Below are 26,756 nucleotides of genomic sequence, written 5' to 3'. Positions count from 1 at the left end.
TGCTTGGTTTCGATAGTTGGTTTGATCCCCATACAGTACGAGAAGTAAGTCTACAGCTTGTGCGCCTCCCAAATACATATTAAAGGCTAGACTTAATCCTCAAGCACACCACCTACACTGCATGTCAAAAGGTGGGAAAAGGATTTAGATGACAGCTACAACTCAAAATGAGTATATGCTGCTTTTTCACACATACTCACACAAACACTGTCAGTGATGCATGCAGCAACCCTTCCATCTGCACAAATCCAGTTATTTTTGCATCTCTCTTATGTGATTTAGAATATTTTACACTAACCAAATGTTGATTTGCATTAACGCGGTGCTTCTTTGGAAGTGCCTGGAGCCTGCATGCGATGATGAGTATGACTCACCGGCGGATGATCTTAGCACAATAAAAAAAAAAATGTTTTAACCTGCCCTAGATATTTCATACAGTTCAAGTACAGATTAAGATACTCTCACTTTGATCCCTCTAATGCAACATCCCGAAACATTTCTGTTGTGCTACCGTGGATAAAATTATTAGGTTGCGATAGGCATAGGTCAGCTCACTGCCTGGGTTGGTTCTCTCCTCTACTCCTCCCTTCTTTTTACCCCATTTTTTATTCTCTTGAACGCTTTCTGCACCTTGGAGAAGATGAGAGCTACGACTGTGGTGTGACAGAAGTACAAATAGTGGTAAGCCTCTTTGAAACGAAAAATGGTGAGAGATCATATGCATTACATAAGAGAGCAGACCAATACATAGACATCTCAAGATTTTTAGGTTAAAAAAAAATATATTCTTAATTAGAATCTTTGTCCTGTTAATCAGTAAAATATCTAAACATCCTTAAAACAAGATAAATGAATCTGAGAAGCAAAATTAAAGAATGTATTTTCAATATAAGCCATGAATATGAGTGCAGTTTGAATATAAGTGCAATTTATTAAACCCCATTTCCACCTAGATAAATACAATTATTAATTTATTGTAATTGACTTTATAATCTACACAATTTTATGTGATAATTCGAATTTTTTTGTAATTCCGACTTAATATCCCACAGTTGCAACTTTATTTTTTATAAAAAAAAATAACCTAATATCCAACACAGTCTGATAGCAATTTGTAACTATTTTACTTTTTAACGAATTGATGGCTAATTTGTATGAATTCGAAATCTCATTAGTGCATTTTTGTATGATCTACTTACACCCCCATTGATGGTTAGGTATAGGGGAGGGGTTAGGCTCGGACCTTCATATTTAAGTTTTTTTTTCTCCTAAAAAATCATGTTTCTATAAGATTCACCTTGTATGAATTTATACAAAATCACCAACTTGTAAAGTAGTAATGCTTTCTTATCAGATCGGGTTGTCATACAATGTTTATTTTTACTATTTATGTCACACAACTGCACAATTTGCAATTAATTTCTCACAGATTTGACTTCTAGCTAATTGTCTTTGTTCATGTTTTGAAATGTTTATTTGAAAACAAGACAAAGATGGTTAAAAATAGAAAATTTTTGCAGTACTATTCCAGGGTTAGATTATAGGGAACCGGCCATTACTTAAAATTATGTTATGGGAGGCAACAGCTGGCCATTTCATAAAATACTGTAGCATTGTATAAGTAATGCATTAATAAGCCAACCAAAAAGTTGGCAAAAAATTAACAGCAATCAAAACCTTTAATTTGCCAGTTCAATGATACAAGCTGCTGTCCAAACTTATCAGTAGATGAGTTGCATGCAAAACATATCCAGAGCAACATATTTCTGTATCCATCAAAATGCAAGCTGTGTTGACTCACAGCAGAGACAATCATTGACATAGACAGCTTGCATAAATATGTTGCGTGTTAGTATGCAGTGCCCTTCTGTATGGCTTCAATTTCATTGAACAAAAAAACAGAATCTGCTGAGATTCAGGTATGTGTGGAATGGACAGCACTCTGCAGTGCCGCTGAGATGACGGGCAGCTCTGGAGATCAATGCAAGCATCTGACTTCAAAGCCCCTGGGGTCTGGTTGGCATTCATTGTGACCAACTCACAGTGGAGAAGCCACAGAGCATTGGAGAGGATGAAAACAACTTGCAGCTAGAAGCCGAGTTAGGTCGGTGAGGGCTTAAAGGTAATTTTAAGTGTAATTTTTGTCATTTCCACTGAAACAGGAAGACAGGGCTGGACATACTGAGTAGCTCCTCACCTTTTTTCAAGTAGCCAATAGCGTTTCATTTATATCACAGCTTGGCCAGAGCCATTGAGCTCGGCAAAGCCGCATTTGACAGCTTATGACAGCCAGAGTGTAATGGATTCCCTTTATAGATTTAATATAAAAATATTTTCACTGTCTGAATCATTCCCTATCCCCTATATAGTGCATTATGTGCCATTCACAATATAGAAAATAGTAATTGTGTGAACAAGTGACCGATTTCAGCCACCGTTTCAGCGTCTATTTATAGTGTAGGGGGTTCTATAGGGGTATGCTTTAGATTCTATAGAGCATTTGATTGGACAGAAAATCTGATGAGAAGCTAAAGTGCAGAGTGAAGTCATCAAAATCGTGGATCCATATTGGCAGAAGTGAGAGTTTTGAACGGATATATCTTCTAAATGCAAATTCTGTCATTGTTTTGGAGCACAATTATTCATACTAAATTCAAAAACTTACATTTTGATTTCATGGGGACTTTAAGGCTCCTCAAATTACCCATACTGCCGACTCCAGCTCACCAATTCTAATTGGAATCAAAGTACCGGTATATGTGCTTTTTTGATTTATCCACCCTGTCTAAATAATCAGCACCAGTGGGCATTCTATAATTGAAGGAATGTGAATAGCCTGCCCTATTAGTCTTAATTTCGTTTAAGTGGCAAAATGCCATTGCGTGTGTGGCTCAGGATAAATTCCATCCCATCTTGTTTTCGAACGGAGGAGCTTTCATATGCTGATAGTCAAGATGCCACTCACCTTTATTTGGCCTGATAATACTTATTTGTGGGCATGCAGTAGAGTACATCGTCTTGATGTCTAGCAGATTGTAGTGGACTCTTGCTTTCCCATGGGTAATTTGCAGTGTTTGTTTTTCTCTTTCAGAGGTCTAGCTGATATTTGTGACCACTGCTTTCCCCTGTTTCCTTTAAACAGCACTGACAGAGAATCATGGGAAATCCTAGTCTCTGATTTGGGTAATGACTGAGAGTGGTGGGTGTGAGTATGTGTGTTTCATCTAATGCCAAGCTTCCTAAAGCCTCAGTTGGTCTCTCTCCAGTAAACATCATATTGTAGAGGAGACATATGGATGAACGTGCCTAGCAGCTCATGGGCTGGATCTAAAAATGTCCACTCTGCCATTGGCCTTTCCCTTTAACCCAATAGAAATGGAGCAAAAAGAGCATGTAAAAGGCAGGAGATCAGCTGACCTGCAGTCAGTGGCATGACTGAGTGAACGTGAGACCTTTGGACATTCTCTAAGCCCCCCTGCTGGCTCCACTTCACTGACAGGCGGCGGAATAACTGTGTCACATGGCTCTGTTACCATGGAGAAATTGGCATGAAAGTGATACTGTTAGCATCTGTCTGAACAGCCATGTTAGGTTCCTGTTCTAATTATAAATGGATGTAAAATGTGCCTCTGACACTAACATCATCACTGCTCTATTGTACAATAACATGAGATCAGGCATAAAAAGAAAATGGGATGAGAATAATTAAACCACAGAATAGATCTCTGTGCAAGCAGGGTCACAGTGTGCCACACTTTACTTTCATTACATTACTTTCCATAATAAATATACAATTTTATAGAATATATTATATTATATTATTTTGCTGCAATGATATTCTTGTGCAATAGTAATATGTTATAGGATTCGCTAAACAAGTTTGTTACTCAGACTTCCGTCGGTAGGCTGACCACCTTTGTTATCTTCGATGTCTAGTGTAGGGATGGGACGATACACTTAAACTCACGATACGATGCACCTCGATATGCCAGGGTCACGATACGATACGTCGCGATACGATATCAAAAAAGGAAAAAAATATTACTGTATAACAACAACTTATTTATTTTTGTTTCAGCTGCACACAGGGAAACACAAGGCCTAACTGGCCAAACACACACAACTGAAACGCGCTCACACACACACAACTGAAACGCGCTCACACACACACAACTGAAACGCGCTCACACACAACTGAAACGCGCTCACCGCTCACACACACACACAACTGAAACGCGCTCACACACACACACAACTGAAATGCTCACACACACATAACTGAAACGCGCTCACACACACAACTGAAACGGGCTCACTCACACAATCTGTTTTGCACGCGGACTTGACGGAGGTAGAGTTGGTGAGTTACTCTATTGCCCGTCTTTGTCTTTTTTTAATGAGAAAGCCAAAATACTGCCAGACATATATGACTTGTATCCAGGCGGAGCGTCCTCAATTTCGACCTCGTTTGACTCCATGGTCGGCTATTTGGGGGCAAGGCAGTTGGTGCTAATGCTAATATTTGTTAGCTCGCTCTAGACTGCAGTGTTGTTGTTGCAGCGCTGTCTTGACGTGATGACGTACCGCAGCCGCACCGTTCCCCGGATATATATTTTTTTTCATTTAGTTTTACCCTGCTTGATCAGCAGATAGTGCTGCCAGCCTGTCACCATAGACTGTATGTCTTCCCCATATACACACACACACACACATATAATACACTAAATTATTTATATACTACGCAAATCATGCAGCAGTGCCATCTATCTTTATTTCGCGATCCATTTTTTTCGACCTCGATGCGTTTCGTCACGTTTTGTATCGCGATATTTTGTCAAACGATATTTCGTCCCATCCCTAGTCTAGTGTGGCACTAGAAACTCCATATGGTGTCTAAAACAATCAGGCAATCTGCCATTTGTGGATGACTTACCAAAGCACCTTCTTCTTGGGTATAAACCATACTTCATAGTACACTAATATTTAGTTTGGCATCTTTTTACTAGTTAAGACATCATAAATATCTAACACGTTTTCCTGTTAATAATTCCACTTATAGTTCCAGCATTGCACGTCTCATTTCTTATTAGAGGTCACACAACATGATTACCTATCCAGCATGCACTGCTGCATCCATATACCCCTTGGCATGTCTCTCTGACATGTCCATCTGTCAGCTGTTGATAAGACAGTCCTATGCAAAACTCAGTCCCTTAATTTCCTCTTAATGGACCGACGCATTAATGTGAGTCATGTGCCAAAAGCTGTGATACATCCATGACAAGGTTATTAAAGGAACAATCTGAGAATTCGCCAGGCAGAAATCGAGAGACGAACCGGAGATGTGAAATTGCTTCTGGTATAACTGTGGTCATATCAGCTTGGGCGCTTCGCTGATTAACGAATTAGAGAAGAAATGAAATAGTATAATGTGATGGATTAAAAGAGGAACATTGGGCATAGCCTGTGCTGTTAGGAACAGGCCTGAAAAAAAGAAGCCTTATCTGTCGAGAAAATGAGGGAGACGGGCTAGCGATGGTAATATGCTGTTTAAAGTGTGGCAAAAGAGAGGGAGTGCGAGTAAAAAGAGGGAAGAGAGTTGCTTGCGGAATGGGGGTACTAAAAGCCTGCACAAAGTGCCCCTAATGCACTCCAGAGAGGGATGATGTACGCCTTGTTATAGCACTGAGGGCGAGACGTAGCCTGCTAACAGCACTGTAAAAGCTCCAAATATCCAAATATCCCCAGAATGGTCTTCCCCTCCATTATTGGACCTCACATCACCCAATTATTTTGATCCGTAATCGGATGCCTGGCTATAGACAGATGAAAGACAGGCTGAGGAGGCCAGTGTGTGTTGATTATTTTTACAGATGGATTGATTTTTCTGATATTTCTCTCGATTGTTCTCTATTGACGTTGATGTGCTTTGCATATCAATATGTCCGACAACTTTAAATGAGTTTCCTGGGGCTTTGGTCTCCGCATGGGAGTTCTGATTAGTGGGGGCCGCTTGAGTGGCTTGTCAATCTATCCCGTCGTCAAGGAGCGGCCAACGAGGTGCCTTCGCTTTGTGGAGAATTTATGCTTGCTGTCTCTCAGAAAGAGAAAATATGTCATCTATCGCTGAGGGAGGCAATAAATGAAAATATCAAAGCGTGACCGCGGGGTTGCCTGGTTGAGCCAATCGCTCAAGCTTGAGGTTATTCGCCATAATCCTCCATTTCCATGCTCAATGCACTGTGTCTTCTCTCATGACGGTACAGTTACCCAAAGCCACACCTGGAATGGAGCGTGAACGTCAAATACCCCCTCAGGTTCTATGAAAATGCTTCAATGACCTAGACTAGGATTTCTCAAGCTCCAACCCACACATTTCGGACATTGCCAATATTCAGCACACCTGATTCAGCTCATTAGTCACTCTACGGAGGTCCTCTGGACTCTATGAACTAAATTGGGTGTGTTAGATTAGTCAGAACCCTAAAACGGGCAGTGTGGGTGGGCCCTTAGGGACATATTGAGAAAATCCTTACCCAGACTAATTAGCAGTACGGAATAAACTGAAATCCGATTGAGATTTTACTCTTAGGAAAGAGCAAAAAGGCTTAGTCTTAGTACTTGAGGTCAACCTCAGCTTGCGTCCTATCCTCCAAATGGCCTTCCTGACAAATCCGGCCAAGCCTTTTGTCTCTTACATCAGCATGGGAGCAGCGTTGAAGTTTTACGGCGAGTGACTCGTTAGATTATCTGTCGAGGAAATCGGGAGAGGATTAGGGCAGGACGGGAATCGTGGGTAATACACTGCTATCAAAAACAAGCATGGCAGAGACAGAGATACGGATACGACGGGGAAAGTGATGGGATTCAGAGGTGACTTCTCTCAACACATTGTATGGCTCAGGGGTGGGATTATAAAGCAATTAGCAGCACTGGTGGTGATTAATACTGTGGCTAATAGGATGAGGCTGAAGATCGGATGGGGAAAGGGAGGTACCGAGCGCAAGAAACCTGGACGAAGACAAGAACACTGCATCAATCACAGATGACAGCTGGGACAGGGTCCAGCAGCTCCATTCATCATGAGAGAGCGAGGGACACGCACAACTCAGCAAAGTAGCAGAGGAAGCATTAATTACTAGTTGCTTCAGTCATCCCTAACACCTCTGATTGTAAACTGGAGTCAGACACTTAGATTAATCAGTTGGAAATCAAGATGATGGCATTATAAAGATGGATTGACTGTATTTAACAGAAATTTGAGGTTTAAAGTAATTTTCTGACTGTAATTAAGAAAATTCATAAGAATTATTTTTTTGTAAAAAAAAAAAACGCTTCTCAGCTTTTTGCTAAAAATGCAGCTTTTTGATGAAACTTACTCAGATTCAAGTGTTGATATAAATGGAAAGCATAAAGCTAGAATAAAACTTTTTTGTTGTTGTTGCTTAAAAGCAGAGGCTCTGTTCTTTCTTCTGATATATTGCATGTTCAGATATTTCTACAACAAAATATTCGGAGGCCATGAGACTTTTGTGAAAATAATCAACAATGCTGGTGGGGAAAGAGTTAAATAGCCTGTGCGTAGCAGCTTTGTTTTTCATCACATGTGATTTTGACTGACGTATAGCTACAGTAAACCTTATAACCTAATGATGCACTTACTGCCTCAGATGCGGCCGTTCTACTGACAAAACATGCATGTCCAATATTCTCTGAAATTCGCTGGTCAAAAACCTTGTAACTTGTAATTTGAAGCTTGATGATGGTAATGTTTGTTTGTGTTTTTTTGTTCCGTGTCTTGAAAAGTAGTTTTTGGAGATATGAGGTTTCCTTGTACTATAGTCTTCTACTAGTTTGTAAGCAATTATTTCAATTTAAAAATATAAAAACAATGGGAACTAAATAGGAACAAATAGGAGTCAACAATGGTGATGAGCATTCCATCATAAACATACTTTTAGACAAAAATAATAGAAATACTGTTGGCACAAGTCCTAAAACAAAAGCAACAACAGTAACCCCCAAAAAAAGTCAACCAACCAACCAATCAACCAATCAATCAATCAATCAATCAATCAATCAATCAATCAATCAACCAATCAATAATTTATTCACGTTGCAGTGCATGCTGGAAACCATAGTGCCGGCACATTACTCCGGACATCATATTACTGCTTTTAATCTGTCATTTTCCAGGTACACACAGATCCTTATGATTTTATAGAACAATACTGCTGCTAATTATTTACTGAAAGTAAATAGCTACTTCTATAAATTGCTTAGTATGGCACCTTGTAGCAAGTAATATGGTGTAAATTCACAAACAAAAGTGTCTACAGTGCTGAGAAAAGAGAGAGAGAGATACCATGCTATAAGCACTTGATTGATGGATTGATGATATCAGATTGCATTTTATAGACTAAGTTCAAGGTATAGCTTTATCTTAAATTCCCAGAATAACTGCAGTTTCTAAAAGATCTACAATACAATTGCACTGTTTATCTACAAAGTTGTAGTGTGACATGAACAACACTATACTACTGCTGATAAGATTCTTGAGAACAAAAAGCACAGTACCTACAGAAACCACAGCCGTCTCTTCCTTTTCTTCTTCGGTTTTCCCTTTGTGTTCACTGGAAGGAGAGGAGAAAAGATCACATTAGCACAACACTGGCTCAGAGATGGCCATCTCCACCACACATTATCATCTCAGCCTCAGGGCAGCGCATAAAGTCTTGAGGGTGTCAAGCAATGGACCCAAAGGATGCTGCCATTTGCTTTAATGTGTATAGAAAAATAGGAAATGATCAGGTTGCAAAGCAGGCCAAGGCACAACTATACGGACCTAGAGGTTTATCAAACTATACAGGGGGAAATTCAGGTAAAGCGGGCTAGTTTTGACAGTCATCTCAATTGACTCAAACTCTCAGCAAGTACATTAGTATTAGTATACAACAATGCATTTTCAGTGACATAAGGCAGAAAATAATTCCCAACAGAAATGAAAGACTATTAAATGAAAGATGTTTTGAATAACAGCTTTAATGTAGCCTGAAGGCAGAGCTGTACAGTGTGCCGGTCTAATGTTCATTAATTAGCACAGTTCTAAATAAAACAGACTGTTCGTTGTAGAATTGAATTACAATGTCTGACTGTCCACGTGAAGACCTGTGCCTAGGAAGTCACCTTAAATTAAATATGAAGGAGAAGTAGGTTTGAGCTCTGGAGAGTTAATGGCAATTTAATATTCTGTTAATTATAAAGTGCACAGTCTTGTGGTCCAACATTAAAAAATATTCAAGGAAAGGTAAAAGAAAAGCTTAGTTAAAACCAACCTATAACACAGGCCACATACACAGATATCAAACTTAAACGCATTATTTATTTTATAATATGTATAGTTATATAGTATCCATATGCGTATAAATAAACAAATGTATTTAAACATATACAAAGCATTTATATTTACTTTTATTAATTTAGAAAGCAACTTTATCTATAGTGATACCAGAAGCAGAAACATTTGCATGTAAATATATGTGAAATGCAACATTTAAATCTTAAAATGTATGTATCTGTTTATTTATATGTGGGACAAATTTGGACAAATACATTTGGACAAATGTTAGCAAAGGTTAACAAAAGATTTAAACTAGGTGGCCTCTAATAAGGGCACATTAAATGTATAGTTTTAAAATAAAAATAAAACGATATAAAGAAAATACATACGGTATAAAGAGAAGGAATATAATAAGAGTATATAAAACGAGGAAGAAGTCGATGCATCAGAATGGTAATGTGTTTTATGTATCGCTCTTTACGGCAGACACAAAACAGTAATTGATATGATTAGCCTTTGGCTTGACTAGGTTATCAAACAGCTAATAATGTGTTGCTAATGTTACATGAACCATGTTCCTGTTAACCATCTAAAAATCATCATCCTTAGAAACGCTTTGAACATCATAGAAAGTCAGTGGAGGAAAGCCCCACACCGCACGTTGACAAGATTGGTTACTTGTTATGGTTCACTGCAGTTTTAAGGAGAAAATACTCAGCAATGGTGTTGACTGATGAATCTGCACATGGTTTGTCTTAAAGCATATAAAAAAAACACCACATAGACATACAGTAAAACAATTGAAACTTCATTGGAGGGAGGGGGGGTTTAAATAATATCTCGAAACTATGTGTATAAAATATGCTTTTTGTTACAGTTTCTTTAACAATCCAGATATGCACAACATTTGCCTGATCTAAATGTGCTAGAATGTGCAATTTCTTACACAATATTTTGCAATAATTGCATAATTTACATGACTGCAGTGCTCGCAGTGTATTAAACCCCTAGATTCCCCTACTCTCACTCACACACACACACACACACACACACACACACACACACACACACACACTTCATTCTCTTTTCATTTATCTCTCTTTCTCTATTACGATTACATTTTATTTGCCCCCAGTTGCAGTTGACGCCACTCTTCATTATTTATCTTTCAGAAAGCATTTTGAGACTCAAGTTGATAAACACGCAGACACTAATTCTAGACAATTTACCCCCATTTAGTATGATTTATTATACATCGCTGACCACCTACTGGAGTATTCAATTAATAAAGCAGAGCTACACGCTTGTCTATCAATGCCCTTCTCGAACAGACAATTTTCACCTCTATATTTCTTGTGCAAATTCTGTCAAATACTTTACATTTCAGGATTAAATCCAATCAGTACCACTCAGTTGCCATGAAAATACAGTTGCTCTTTATAGTCCTTATACTCTTTATAAGAAAACACTTATAATTTTCTATTTACATAATAAGACAAATGGACCATCACATAACAGAATCCAAACTAAATCACTCTGAATCCTGCTGTGTGTCGAAAAGGTTTGGTTTTGACAGTATAATCTCTAGTCCTTAATAAGAACACCATTTAAACCAATAACATGAGCTGCACATTGTTAGGTTATAAGCATAATTGGTGTAAGATCATGCACATGCTTATCTCACATGCATCTTTTGTTTTGATAATGTGAACAGGTGAAAAAGATACCTTGTGGCCCGAATATGTTGTTACATATGTAGCAATAAACTATCTAATATAAATAAATAAATAAATAAAATATCACAACCTTGCTTAATAGTGATTAATATACTATCTGGGATGTATTTCACTTCAAAAATGGTTTAATTGAAATACTTTTAATCAATGTAATCTAGTTAAACTGAATGTTTCTAAAGTACAAATTAAATACATTACCAGAGGCTACCACTGAACTTAATCAAAGCATCAAGTATCTACATAGGTCTTTCTGGAGAGAGAGAAAAAGGAGAGTGACACCTTTCTGAAAAATGTCTAGTATGTGTGATTTAGATTTGCAAGCTTAATCACAAAAGTGTTTTATGCATTTTTTTTTTTTTTCCTTTGATTTTTTGCTGAAATAAATGAGTTTTTATAACACCTAACTTCACTGGATGTAGAGTTATTATTTAGGCTTAAGTCATGATTTCCTACTAAAAGAAACAACCTCATCATTGTGATGAAGTGTCTAATTTGCTATAGAGAGTGGCGACAATACCACACTTTCTGCGTCAAGGACTTTCTTTCTTTGACATTTCGTGTTCACCACCCCTCGCTGATACACTGCGTGATCCGCTCTTATGACTCAACTTCAAATTTGCCTCACAAAGGCCAAAAGCCAACGCTTTTAAAGCTCAAACTGCATGGTGAAGGCAGCTACAGTAAGTAAAGGGTAATGACTAAGCCACAACATTTAGCATTGAAGCCCCTGTTGTTTTTACCCAACTCTAGCATATAAACTGAAGAACAAGAAAACCAAACAATGGCCGTACTGTGGAAGCTTAGACTGAAAAGCCACATATTCCAATTTTTATTGGAGAGACAGTCTTTAATTTATGAAGGATCGGTGTGCCAAGGTGACCTAGCGCTCATTAGAGAAAGCGGTAAAAAGCACATTGGACAGATGGGAGGCCACCTGTTAAAAAGCAGTTTCATGACCATCATTTTATTCTGCATACTTTCAGCCCACCATATAATTTAAATACAAGATCGCTCTCTAAAAGTTCAGGCTTTTCAAAATGGTCCTCCAACATAAGAGGCCCACTTTTCAAACTAATGATAATTACACAATGTGAAACTCCTTTTATCATGGCAGTAACACGGCATAGTTTTGGATGCAACAGAAAGTTACTCAAATTGACACTGTGGTTTCATTTAGAAACATGAAGATCAAAGAAACATCTCTTTAAAAATCTAGATTAAAACATATGTACCAAATTCTCAGAAATTTAGTGTTTTTCTTGTAACCATATTGGATTCATTTGATTTTTAAATAAAGAAACTTTAATTGAAATGTCATGTGGTGTATCCATCACATAAAAACATTTTCCTTAAACACCTGCAAATACTGTACATCTAAAATATTATTGGACAAAAGTTACAAAATATAAATATTTATTTATTTATTTTAATATTCAAGGTAAATATAAGTATAACTGAACTAACAAATAATCTGATATTTTATGAAGACTTACTGACCTTGACACACAGTCATGAGGGTCAGCAGGGGTCCCCTGTTTTGTTTCTCTTCTGCATATTATCTGCATATTAGACCCCATGACTTTGATTTTGCAGGCAAACGTTAAAATACGAAAAAGCTGTGACGCAGTTTTATTCTCTCTAAGAAATAATAAAACAAGATTAAGATGCAAGTCTGTTTAATGTTTTCTTTTCAAGAGTTCAATTAATTTAATAAGGCCATTTTTCAGGACGGTTGTATCACCCTGACATTATTGCCTCTCCCAAAACCAAAATAACAAAATGAATTTAGAAATGATGTATGACTTGCATTCAATAGCTGAACCGAAAGATATGCTTTAGCTAAATTGAATTTGTTTTATAATTGATGAATTTAGCAGTACTGTATCAACACTTATTTCACTGAATTGTATTGACTCGAGCTGAATAACGACACTATTGTCTTTTTATAGCTGCTTTACAGCAGAATCAGAATTTTTCTCATATTTGATGAAGTTATCATCATAGATCCTGTTATCCTGTACCAGTTTATTACTGTGAAGATGCTTTGAAACAATCTATATTGTATAAAGTGCTATATGAATAAACCGATGTATTTATTTTTGCACAGTTGTACCACCATGACACTTTTTGTATGTATGTATGTATGTATGTATTAATGTGTATATTAATGTGTATATATATATATATTATGAGCATCACGTCACAGAGCCATATACAATAATAAAATATATAAAACTGATCAGACAAAATAAATAAAAGACAGCAGTGCAATTAAAAAGGTTTTAAGAACTGATCAAAGCTCTTGCTGACGATTGCTTTCGCTTAAACACAGACTGTACTTCATGCATAATCCATAAACTCTTCTCATCTTTGCCTTAAAGCCACATAATAACCCAGAAGCCATGTCTGCTCATAGCTATACAGACAAGCTGGTTTGGGATTTGCTAGTTGAGGGAAATTTATAAAAGAATAATGAATATGAATAATTAGAAGGGTACTGCATTTTAAATGTGTTTTTCTGCACAGAAAAAGCACTGCATTAGAAAGTATTGTGTTAGATGCCACATTAACCCCACATTCTCTAAAAGCTCTCTCTAAAAGGAACACAGGGTGACCCGAAATATAGGCCCAAAGGTTTTCAAAAACTTTAACACTTAAAGTCACTAAAAGTTCCATATCACTGTCATAAAAAATACCAGGACCTTCAGTGAGGTTGCATGTTATAAAATGACATAAGTGAACTTAAAAGGGCATCATCTTGACTTGTACAAAGGTTGACGATGAAGGTTAATGCAGTTATTGGCTTTAGGATTTTTTTCCTATCATGTCTTTTCCTCCAATAAGAGTGGTCTTCAGTAAAAGGCCACAGAGCTAATTGAAGGTTTTGATAGGCCATATACCTCTGCTTCCTGCAACACTGACAGCACAGGGCAGCTACTGAGGCTGGGTAATTGGACCCCTTTAAAAAAGGAAGAAATAGTCTAGCGGGAACATGAAAGGCAGAACAGAAGATATCATAAAACAAAAAAATCCCCTTATGCAGGAAAAAATACTCATTTTAAATGTTCTTAATTGTGCCAGTTTGTAAAAAATGTACTTGGAGGAAGTGTGTGTGGAAGAATTTACTTAATAATAACCATACTGTAAATATAGCAAGCATCGATTACACAGCCAATCACAGAAGGGATATGACATACATTGCAAAACAGTGACGGTTCATAAGTTGTCACATATAACTTATAACAAGTAAAAAAATGACAAATGACAAAATGATTCCAGCGTCAAAACCTAAAAAACGAGGAAAACGCGCCGTCGCGTTTTTGGTCCCCAGAGGGTTAATGTAATTGTCAGCACATTGCAGCACCATCAGCCTGCTCCATCTAGAGTTTCATGACAGAACTTGGTACATATATTGTAACGAGGTTTGCTCAAACTAAAGTAAAGTACACAAAATAAAGTAAAGCAGCAGCCCCTCACAAAACAACAACTTGTCCCAGGCATGATGCTCTCTTGTTTTTCACTGTTATCACTCCTTTTATCATTCCGGAGCTCCTCCGAGGGACTTGATACTATTGTGTCGTGCAAGTGTCGCCATTCGCCCCACTGGCCTCTCTCTGCTCCCATGGTCCCACCCTACTTCTCGCCACATATACTATACTTTATTTATTTTTAAAACCAAAGCCATTTTTTGGCCACTAAGAAACATGCTGTCAAAAAGATGTATTTATTTTTATTTAAAAAATGATTGAATCTAAATCAGGCAATATACCAAGCTTTATGGTAGTAGTTGGGTGTTCACTAAAATCACTAATGCTCATTAATTCTGCGAAACTCTACTACGGTTCAGTAACATAATCCCATGGGAGCAAAGAGACTGCATGGCTTCACAATGGAACAGAGACATACACTTCTCCAAAATCACATACATGCATTACCCCAAATGCAATGCAAATAATGCAGTTTTCGACATTCAAAGCAAGCTGTTCATTAAGAAACAACTCTTCAACTGCACAGCTTTTGCACCAAGACTAATTAAATTCCCCAATGCGCTCAGTTGTCACGCAAAGAGCTGTGGAGAGAAAGAGAGAGATTGTGAACACCAGATATAGCAATATAATTGTGGTCCCACTGGCTGGTACCTCCCAGCTGACTGCCGAGGCCAAAAACTACAACATAATCTGGGCAGAGGTGTGGTGTACATCATTGTAGCAATGCAGCAGAACCACTGATTGCGAAGGCCTCCAAAGCGAGTTAATGTTAAACACGGGTGCAACTGCATCTCTGATAATGCACATGATTCAGAGGGGCATTGTCGACTGGAGAGAACTTTCTGGTACAGGCCAACACAGAGACAAGAGCCAGACAGACGGCAATTAGAAGAGTCAACATTGCCTAAATGTAACAAGCTGCAATTTGAGCTCAGACGCTCGAGTCTCCCTGGAAAATGACTAAAATGAGTCTGGCTTCAACATGATTTTGAAATAAGTATCAGGGGAGCTGGTCGGACGGTTAGATGGGCCAAAACAATCAGGTGCTGTCTGAGAGAGAGGTGGATTCACGGGCTTTAGGCTCATTTGAGGTTCTAAGACAACAAGGCATACCTTATAAAGACAGCAGGAGTTGTTTACTCCTCATAAATCATACTAAGAGAGCACTTGACACATGGTATTGTTGAAGAAACAGATTTTCATCTGTGCAGGACAACATTTTTATCTCATGCTCAAACATTTTGTCAGAATATGGAGATTCTGCCCGTTCCGAGTAAACATGCATGATTGAATCTCACAAATACATGCGCAGGCCATTTTATTTTGGTATAATTCCCATGACATTTAAGCATATAATCCTCATTACTGTAAAATGTACAGATGTTTCCATAATTCTAAATGGTATCTATCTCTATATCTGAGCATTTCCATTTTAGAATTACTGTGAGATACATTTTAAAATAAAAAATATCCACATTGCAAGATAAAAATCACAACAGTGAGACAAAGATATAAATCAATTACGAGTGTCAATTGTGAGATATCAGCTCACAAACGTGAGATATTGAACTCTCACTTACAGTTTACAAGATTTTTTTATGCATGCACTTATTTTACATTACAGAAACAAGAATCAAGTCTCAATTAATTACAATGGTCTTAGAATAGACTTAATTCTCTTTTTAGATATGACTCAAACAAGTTCTTAACCTTATTGAAGTGAACAAACCAGTGAACATACAACTAGCAAGCGGTCTCAAAACTCCCATCATAGCTATCCATTGTCTTTTTTGCTAGTTACTTACGCGGTTTTTGGACATGCAGCTATGTTAATAATCAGCTCGGAAATGATCTAGTACTGTCAGTAATGTGGGTTATTGTAGTCTCTTGCATTTAGATTCATTTGAACTACGTATATAAAGTACAGTGCACAACCTTCACATACTCTCAAAATGCTGCTCCACCTTTTATGATCCTAATTAAATGTCAGAGAAGGATCCTTGGCTTCTCCGAAGCTCTTTATAAATGACCATACCTATGATTTTACTTCTACCAGTGAGGCTGGATTTTTTTCAACATGCTTTATGTTTCATTGAACTGGGATATGACTAGAGGAGATTATTCCATTCGGACAATCACTAGAATCATGCCAGTGGTCTATGTCTATTTGTGGCTCTCATTAAGCACTGAGATGAGCCAGAAAGCCAAGGACTGTTCAACGGAGATGTCCTGCCCTGTGTGCTTTAATAATCAAGGCCTTATTTCTAGATAGTTGAAAAAGGCTCAATTGGGGACCTCGATTAATGATCCAAGGTTTCTTGAGAAAGTAAACATGGCCTTTCTTTATTAGACTTCAAAAGCCATATTTAACCTAATGATCAACGATCAGTAAATATCACAAGTGCAACAAGTATCAACAAGTGCATTGTTTCAATAGTGCTGGAGTCGAGATTGTGATTGTCTTGAATCTTCTTACAGAACATTGCTATAGGACTGAACAGTTAAATATTTAAAGGACAGTCATCAATTGACCCTTCAAGATTAAGTCATTTTGACAAGTTCCAAAAATTAAAAATAAAAACTACATAACACAGCGAAAAAAAAAGTGAAAATGGAAATGGACTGTTTTATCTGGCATGTTGCCACCCACCTCTCAGAAATCAATGGGACTATGACCTTCGTGAATGACTTACTGGCAGTGAGCAAAGAAAAAATGTAGAGGTGAGTGTTTAGTGCCAAGCAATTTAGATTTTAAGGAATTGTAAGCGTTTTCTGCTAGACTTCAACCACATTTCCTCTGCCGTAAACCGCCAACCTGCAAAGGCAACCGAATATCAGCAAACCCATTATTTGATCATATACATTTTTGATTGGCTAAGAAAATAAAGGCCACACCAACAATAGAAAACCTGGAGAAAGGTAATTTCAATTCATTTCAATGGCAGCTGCTTGACATAGTAAACGTTTAAACGTAAATATTACAGAAATGTACAGTATATATTACATTAATATTACAATAATGCAGTAAATTTGTTTTCAAATATTTGAGATAAAAAAACAATAAATATGAGCTAAACATGATTATTTGATTATTTAAATGTTAATTAATGAGAAACATTTTAAATAATTTTTTAATCCCTAAGATGTTGTCACCATTTAATAAGCATATTATTATATCCACAAAGTGCTTCCATTACACCTTACATGTATATGCAATGCCAAGTTTGTGGTCAGTAAGATTTGTTTTAATGTTTTTGAAAGAAATCTCAACAAGGTTGCATTTATTTGATTAAAAATACAGTAAAAACAACAATATTGTAAAATATTGTTGAAATTTAACGTAATTTATTCCTATGATGGCAAAGCTGAATTTTCAGCATCATTAATCCAGTCTTCAGTGTCACATGATCCTTCAGAAATCATACTAATATGCTGATTTGCTGCTCAAGAAACATTTATTATTATTATTATCAATGTTGGAAACATTTTCGCCGCTTAATATGTTTTGTAGAAACTTTTTTTTCAGGATTCTTTGATGAATAAAAATTCCTTCATTCATTCAAAAGCATTTATTTGAAATAGAAATTCTGAATTCTGAACAATGTACAAATCTTTACTGTAACCTTTGATCAGTTTAATGTGTCCTTGCTGAATAAAAGTATTAAACCCTCAAAGTGGAATTCACTACAGTGACTTTCTGAGGCTAGTTGGAATGCCTTTTCGCAAAGACTCTGGTCATGAGATTCAATGCATTTGATAACAAATGTGCTGGAACATTTCCTAGATCATTATCAGTGAAAATGGAGTCTGCACATCACAGTTAGCGATGCTACTTCACAGGCAGCGGCTAATTACTCCAGACTTCAAAGTGGCACAGGCTGGGAGGAGACGGAGCCACAGTGGGAGACCTGACTGGTCTGACTTCATTTGGTTAAAGAAAGCACAACAAGGGGCCGTGCAATTGAGAGGACATTGAGATGCTCAAAGCGTGCAGCTTCTTGGATAAAATTGCCTATATTAACATGAATCTTACAAAGTAAGCTGGGCTCTAAACTGGAACAAGGACAGCAAATGAATCATCCATTGAAATATATTAGTTGAATGAGTTAATTATGCAGGTACTTAGTGCCCACATCTTGTATTTTATATTCAGGATAGTCTACCTAAAAACAAAATGGAGGCCAACATAATCTCCCATCTCTCAAGCAACCAGCTTTGTGGAGATAGCCAGCCTCATTTCCATTAAAAGCTCCATGGCCTTGCATGTTATGCAACACAAACAGAAGGTAAATGAGCAAACCCTAAATGCATTCCTAAATAAGATGTGATCACAATCTATTCAATAAAAGTGGAAATAGAAGTAATGGGCTGAACAATAGATTGCTGGAGCGGTTGGCAGCAGGAACACTGGCATAATATCCGGCGCTCAGATGAAAACATAAAAAAAACAGCCTGTGTGACTTTTATTAATATGGAAATCTCAGGCCTCATCTTCTGAATTTCATCTTGCAGTTTGTTCACACCGGCCGCCTGAAAGTTAACATCCAATTATGTTGCTTGAGCTTGGGACCATTCAACCTGAGTTTAAAGGGGGGATTTGTTGGGATATTGGTGTCTCTGACGAAGCAAAGTGATTAGATTACAATGTCAGACACCAATAACACGGTATATATTGTACGATTTTAACATCGCCAAGCACTTAAATTCTTTGCAAATGGAAATTTGTTCAGAGTGTTGACTGACCGAAATAAAGAACAGGAAAAACTGGCAGTATGAATCAAGTGTGAGGTATTTCACATGGAAAGATGTGCAATCGTAGTTTATGTGTGAGGGGACATGCAAGATGGCTTCTGAATAAACATGTAAATGAACAGCCTGCTCACCAATGCAGATTGGTACTGCAACAGATAAGACCAAGTGCAACTAAACTGTTTCAGCATGAAAAGGAAACTGACAGTATATCAATCGTATGAATTGAATTATTATTAATAACAATTAAATTATACAATTCATTATTTATTATATTATGTGAATAATTGGAAAGGAAATGGCCAAAATTGAGAAAAAGGAGTAGCAGTATTGGTATCGGTGAAACTGGCCTTCTTTCATAAAAAGACAAATATTTTAAATATACTGCCTTTATGTTGTTTCTACATTAATTTGGAGATTCACTGTGAAATTATTATAATATAAAAATATATAAAAACTATTTTGACAGCACTAATATATATCTTTCTGCAATTAAAATGGCTGGTCAGTACATAAACAGCACAATTAATTCAGACCTTTTAAACGTCATTTTGTTTGTTTGCCAGGCAAGGAAAAATCTGAAAGGCGCTAACATGAAAAGTCACGTTTATTAAATACCACAGTGAGGCACGGACGCTTTGGCGGAGATTAAATTCAACACATCAATTCGAGTTTACAGTCTATTGAAGCCGGTGGCATAATTAAATGCAGACACTTTTTCTGTGTCGCCCTTCCTCCTTTTTTCCCAGGCTGTGTGTCCTCAGATACATGGAGGAGGAAGGGACCGTCCCACAGAAGCTAGCTGTCAGTTTTGATCTGGTTGTGGATGAGGAGCCATAGCTGTCACTCAGTATCGCTCTCGCACATCATCAAAATGCAGTGATAATCATGCAGCTACAGATGAAGGAGAAAAACAAGCCAGCGGTCTGCTCTGATGGCAAGGCATGCCATCTGGAACGCTCGCTTTGTCATACATATCAATTGTGTGACATTTCACAGCAAAAAAAACGCCTGGCTCAGACACCTACCTGCAGAATCCAGCACCAGTGAATGCATGCAAATCACACTGAAAAAGCGTTATCGTTTACCAGCAGGAACTTTCTAGGCTGATTTAAAGCTTCTTGAATTTTGGTAGATCAACACTGATCTGATCTAAAATCTACAATTTGTTTTAAAATATATTATATACTAAAAATATATATTTTCGTCATCATTCGTGGCATTAAGCATAATAATGTTGTAATGTGAGAGTTCCAAACGAAAAAGAAAAATCAGCTGGAAAAAAAAATGCAGGATGCTTTTATCTATGAGGATTTGATCAGAGGAGCAAGAAACATGTTAGGCTCTTAAATGATTGTTTTTTATTTTCTCAACCCATGCAGTGTTGCTTTTGTCAGCAGAAAAAAAAGAGGTGGACAAAACTACTCTAGGTAGATTAAAGATAATGGAAGCCTTTTTCTATAGCATAATGGGTGAATACTGGTGAATTGTCCCCAGTAAGACTACCAAGAATAATTAAAGGTGAAGGGTGTCATTTCTGCTCAATACAGACTTGCAAAAATAATAACAGAAATTACACTTTTACCTTTATAAAAAATAAATAGGCATAGTAATGGACCATTTCAGTCTACAGTCTACTTTGTCTACGTGCTTCAAGATTAATCTTTGTTAGTGTACTGCTGTCCACAGGAAAATGGACCACCATGTTGATGACATCAGCTTGTCCATATAGGCGTATCCAAATTGACCGTTCGCAAAGACCCGCCCCCTTTAGTTACTGTTGCTATGTCCGACAAGCTACGCCGTGAAAAATACATTGCGGAGCAGAGAGCACACTGACAATGCGCTGACATGACTGACCAGGTTACTTTTGATATGAAACAGTCTCAACTTTCAAATTTGGTCATTTTTTAAAGCAATCTAAACAATAAATACCGTTTTGTGGCTATTTAATGTGTCTGACAGATCGCTGTAGAGCCTGAGTTAAAGCTGCTTGTGAACCGATCATCTCTTCCTTTTAGTTAATCTATAGCATCAAATAAACATGAATGAACATAAGGAGGAATGTTGTTTTAACCGCGGAAAGACGTCAGTACACTCCGTTTTTCAAGATCAAATCCTCCAATGTTAATCTACTAACTCTCCTTGGTCAGATCGCCTGTCAATCAAACTCCCTGCGAAGGGTCAATTGTTGTCCGAAAAAAAAAAGTTATCAAGAATGTATCTTCCATTAAATTTTACCTTCCTCTAATCATCAAAGGTAAGTCGCAAAACATGGTTCATGGCTCAAGTAGGACCCCAAATGTCCACCATGAAAACTATTAACTGTCACTTGCCCACCTCTTGAGTGTCTCAACAGATCTCACTGCTTTTTAGACTGCAAGAGCTGAGGAATAGGGCGTGTGGGGTTTGGTCTGATTGATCAGCACATTCTAAGCCTGGCTGACAAACTAGCAGTGAAGCAGCAGAAGCACAGCTGCTCTTCCTGCAGGTAGCTATCATAGGAGATAGCGCACAGTCCACAGCACAGAAAAATCACAGTACCTGCCTGCAATTACAAACCATGCATTACTTTATAGTCCAGACTGCTGTCATCCAATGGCTGAAAATAAATATAGATCACTATAATTAAGGAGGGAAAACATCTGTGTGGAAATATGTTAGCTACCTGGCTAGGAAGGATAGATCAGTATTGTAAAAGCCTTGGGGAGTAACTCATAAGACTGTTGAACGTTCAGAAATGTAGTATTAGAGTGACTAGAAAAGCCCACACATTGCTGATCATTTGATTAAATGCACAGAAAGTAATATAGCTTTTCCTTCTAGTGTCCTGGTTTGCTATGCAAACTAATTTGCATTTGCACATTATTTATTACATTACACCCTACTTTCACCTACTTACTGAAATGCACCACATAGTCAAGTTTAACTCTTCAGGATCCATCCTTACTTCTCCTAATATGGTTAAACCGGTGCTCCTAATCCCAAACTAGTGGCACTCGCTAATCTACTATGCGCAATCTACTTTCGAGCTCATGTAAGAGCTTTGCTTGAGCCTCATCAATAAAGTGGTTCCCAACGCTAACTCCAGTTCTTCTGACGTTTGTCCAAGGACCCCTGATATCCACTGTACTGCCTCTCTCTCCTGAAGTACCATTAACACTATAGCTGCCATCCCCCTGATGAGCTCTATGCCCTTTATTGATATAAATCTGTACGCAGTCCTCTCGGAAAGCCCATTAAGACAGAATGACAGCACTCAGAATCAGCCGCCGCTATAATCACGCAATCAAAATGCATTATTTGGCTTCTTCAGGTGCACGGCAATGAGTACGGCCCTTCTCACACTGTACTCAATTGAGACCAATTGGGTTCGTTTCTGTCCTTATGTCTCTCCGTGGAAATCTCATTCAGATGGACATTATCATAAGAGGAGCAGAATGAAGGGATAGAACTGCAAAGTGTATAATTACAGTTGTGAAATGCTTTTTTACCCACTGATTTCAGATACTGAACCTTTAGTTGCTCATTCTAAAGAGAAAAAAAAGGGTTTATTCTGAGTGTAACCATCATAAAGTAGGTTAAAACTATTTGTGTTATCCTCTAGAGATACGAATGCCCCTTTAATGGCTGAAACCATGTTATATTATAATACGTTATTTTATGATGTTTCCTAAATATATAAGAGCTGATTATGAACTAAATTTCTAATTCCAAATATCCTTTATTAAAAATGTGAAAAATATGTTTGGGGTCTCAGAGACCTCAGATATAAAACGTCCACGTGATAAAATAATTTGAATTAAATGTATTGGGTTAATTAGGGCTGGGTGATAAAACGATAATTATTACGATATAATTTTCCTCAATAAAATTAGAATTTCGGTAAGTGTTCAAAATAATGTTTATGCACTATGCAAATAATGCTGCGCATGTATGTTGCAGACTGTTGCACTGATAAGCGCTGTCATTTCAGTTATGTATGAGAAACATTAAACGGCAAACGCACCAAAAGCTGAATGAAACAGAGCCGCTCGTTTGAAGCCACGCGAAACATGAAACAGGGCTGACATTCTCAACATTACTGACGCGGAAAAATGAAAAAACATTGAGACACGACGATACAGTTAGAAGGCTTTTCAATCCACAAACTCTAATCTAAATTACCATTATTTTTATGCATACAGTATTGGGGTCATTGTATACAATCTCAATCAATCAATCAATCAATCAATCAATCAGGCGACAATGATTAATATGTAGTCAAGACTGGAAAATCAGAAATGTTGTCCTGGTCTTGTGGATTTAAGCGAGAACCCCGCCTTAGATCATGCAAAATTAGAAACACTGCCTGTACTGAAGACATCAACACAAGAGACTATTTCTGAACCCAATGCAAATATTTTACATTAAATAAAATACACTTAAGCTGAAGCTAGATATGTGTTCATGTGACTTGATATGTAAAATGAATGAGAAGCAAACTGGATAGATTCCTAGAGTTGAGTGCAACGTGTGATTACAGTTAACATGCAAATGATGATTAAAAAAATGCACTGCGCTCGTGTTTACAGAGTGATAGCTGCCTTTTGGATGGCGAGAGATGATTATTTCTGAATGGTGACAGATGGCAGATGAAAAGGTAAGAGGGAAGAGAAAAATACACTGGGCACTACTCATTTTTGAAATGCCTTGAGAAGCTAACTTTGTGTAAAATAGATGCTTCTCGGTTGCTAGGAAACCCTCATTAAAGCTGATGTCTAATTCAGTGTAGTATGCGAGGAATAGGATGCAGCCACAATTTTTTTGCATCGTTATTTCAACTAAAAATACAATCTGAGCTACTTTACATGCATCTAGGAAGATATATTCGGTTCAATAGCATCTAATGCGGCATCTATGTGCAATTTATTGAGGATTTTGTGGGTTTTATCCTACATAATGTACTCACCCATTGTTGTTATACAGTGTTATACATTTACTCCCAACAACTCCTCCATAGAAAATGAAATGGATAAGACAGGATGAGAATATTCATACGTTCACTGCGGCTGTCTTGCTTCAAGTGCCCAGTTAAACACCACAAGATACCTTGTGATAAAACAAAAACGGGATTACATTAACAGTGCTAGAAGTGATTGCTAGATTTTATGTTGCAATATATGAAACACTTCTGCATTGTGATTTGATCTTCTACTGTTTGGTAGTCCACGCAGTTCCTATTACTTTAGCATGGAAATAAATGCATTTTTACAGTTGGTCTAGCACAGATTGCCTCTCTCTAAAGCGAGAGGGTGAGACATATTAGAGATGGCCTGATAGATGCAAATAAGAGGTACGCTTAGAAAAAGACATTGTGAAAGAACTACAATGCGCTTGAAATGGAGAAGCACGTTGCTTCAATGCGAAAGGCTGCACCCCGCTGAAGCGCATGAAATTTCTGTAATATGCACCCAACCCTGCTATTTAGCATGTGCTTTACCCTGTGTGCGCTCATGAATTCAGAGAGATATCAGAGAGTTGCAAGTAGTCTAGAGGAGTGCCATAAGCTTTGTAGTTCTCCTTTACCAAATAAAATAATTAAGAACATTGTGAACAGGCAAGTGTTCAGAACAGACCTGTTCTTCAAAATTTTTGAAATTGCCTGCTGGTAGTTTTGGGTAGTTTTTAAAAGCAAAATTGACTCAAAAATTTAAATGCCTCCATTATTGACCCTGTTGTTTCAAACCCGTATGATTTCTGGTGACACCAAAAATGTGGAGAAATTTAGCTGGCAAAAAAGGTCCCATATTGATGCATCTAAACCAAGCAGCGTTCTGTTGGTCAATATGGCAAATCTACATGACCAGCATGAAGCAGATGTGAAATCTGCATGAGGAAATCGTTCACCGTCACATGAAATTGCAGATCGCATGGATTCCTACTGAAATGACTATGTCACTGACAATTTGTCGAACAACAGTAAATGTGACCGCACCATAACACAAATGGAGAACGATAGCGTTGTGTGAGGAACAGACAAAATGTAAGTTATTATTCACTGATAATTTCCTCTCCAGTGTGCTGTTAACTGTTGCAACCTGGTCACAGTTGAACTTCAGAGCTGGATCAGTCTAATTTTAGAGCTTGACAATGCAGTTGTCATTTACTCTTATTATATTTAAAAGAACGGACAAGATATTCTTTAAAGACTCACTGTTTGTGTTTCACATAAGAAGAAAGTTATATGAATTTGAAACTACATGAGGGTACATAAATGTTGACAGATTTTTCACTTCTCTGTGAACTATCCCTTTAATGAGATCCCTTGAAACTTCACATTTGCAGCATTTGAGAATACTCGTTGGATTCTTTGTTTGTGCTCTTCAAAATGTTTGTCCATCTGTTTCTTTTTTGCACACTGTTGTTTCCAGTTGATGTCTGCTGAAAATGAAAGTTGCTTCACAGGCAAAGCAAGTTACTACATGTTGATACCAATAATTTCAACAATTTCATGTTGATTCTAAGTCGTCGTCAGCCCGCAACTATAGTTTCAGAATCCAAAATACTTTCCTGCTCCATGCACTTAAGCAAGATTTTCCATCAAATGCGATTTGATTTACACCAGCCAGATCGCAACATCCATCACTGGATTAGGCGCTCAATCTTATTAATTTATAAGTCTATCTTTGGCCTGGGCCGAACGATTAGCTGGATGTTAAATGCGGACGTGGGTTTAGTGAGGAGCATGGCGACTGCAGCATCAGAAAGCCCTGTAGATTAGAGCTGTTAATCTGGTTTGGGTGACAGTGGTCTGGCTAGACTCAGGACTGCAGCTGGCACCAGAGGTCTGGGGGATTCAATTAGAGCCAGCAGGCAGGAGGGACTGGGTGGAGATGTGTTTATCTGTGCTCTTGTTCCATCTGAGCTTTCTTATTCATCCCTCACTCCCTTTCCTGTCCATCAAAACTATGAAGTGGCATGATTGGAAATGTGAGAATAAAGGATTGATTTAAATCTTAAACAAATCAAAACTTCTTATATTTGAGCTTCTTCTAAAGCAGGGGTGGGGAACGTTGGTCCAGGAGGGCCATTGTCCTGCAGAGTTTAGCTCCAACCCTGAAATAACTCACCTGATTGTAGCCTTAGTGATCCTGAAGACATTGATCATCTTGTTCATGTGTGTTTGATTAGGGTTGGAACTAAACTCTTCAAGAGAGTGGCCCTCCAGGACCAACGTTCCCCACCCCTGTTCTAAAGCAAGACACTCTGCACACTCTCTCAACTTCCTGGGGTGAATTTTAGGATGCTTTTTAAACAGTAAGGAGTTAACATGTATGATGGATAAAATCTTCACTGTAACAACATCTCTAACCTCCTCAACTCAGCATTTTCTAGTGACTGGTCACATCTACATTTTTCAATTGGCCCAAGTGAAATTCTGCTAATTTAATTTGATCAATT

The 26,756-nt window shown here is 37.6% G+C and overlaps 1 protein-coding gene across 5 annotated transcripts in view; it reads right to left on the bottom strand.

Moving 5' to 3' along the window:
• syt1a (synaptotagmin Ia) overlaps positions 1-26,756 on the bottom strand; it is a 199,228-nt gene that overhangs the window by 111,866 nt on the left and 60,606 nt on the right. For 3 of the 5 annotated variants that reach the window (XM_079622185.1, XM_079622187.1, XM_079622189.1), the window contains one exon: positions 8,582-8,633. The gene's annotated coding sequence lies outside the window, so the exon portion shown is untranslated. Of the gene's footprint in view, positions 1-8,577; positions 8,634-26,756 lie in introns of all 5 variants that reach the window. The other 2 variants (XM_079622186.1, XM_079622188.1) reach the window with 1 other exon arrangement.

This window comes from Phoxinus phoxinus (assembly GCF_949152265.1).
Source record: "Phoxinus phoxinus genome assembly, chromosome: 9".
NCBI lineage: Eukaryota > Metazoa > Chordata > Actinopteri > Cypriniformes > Leuciscidae > Phoxinus > Phoxinus phoxinus.
Note: the sequence above shows the minus strand (reverse complement) of the source record. Positions and strands in the feature narration are given on the sequence as shown.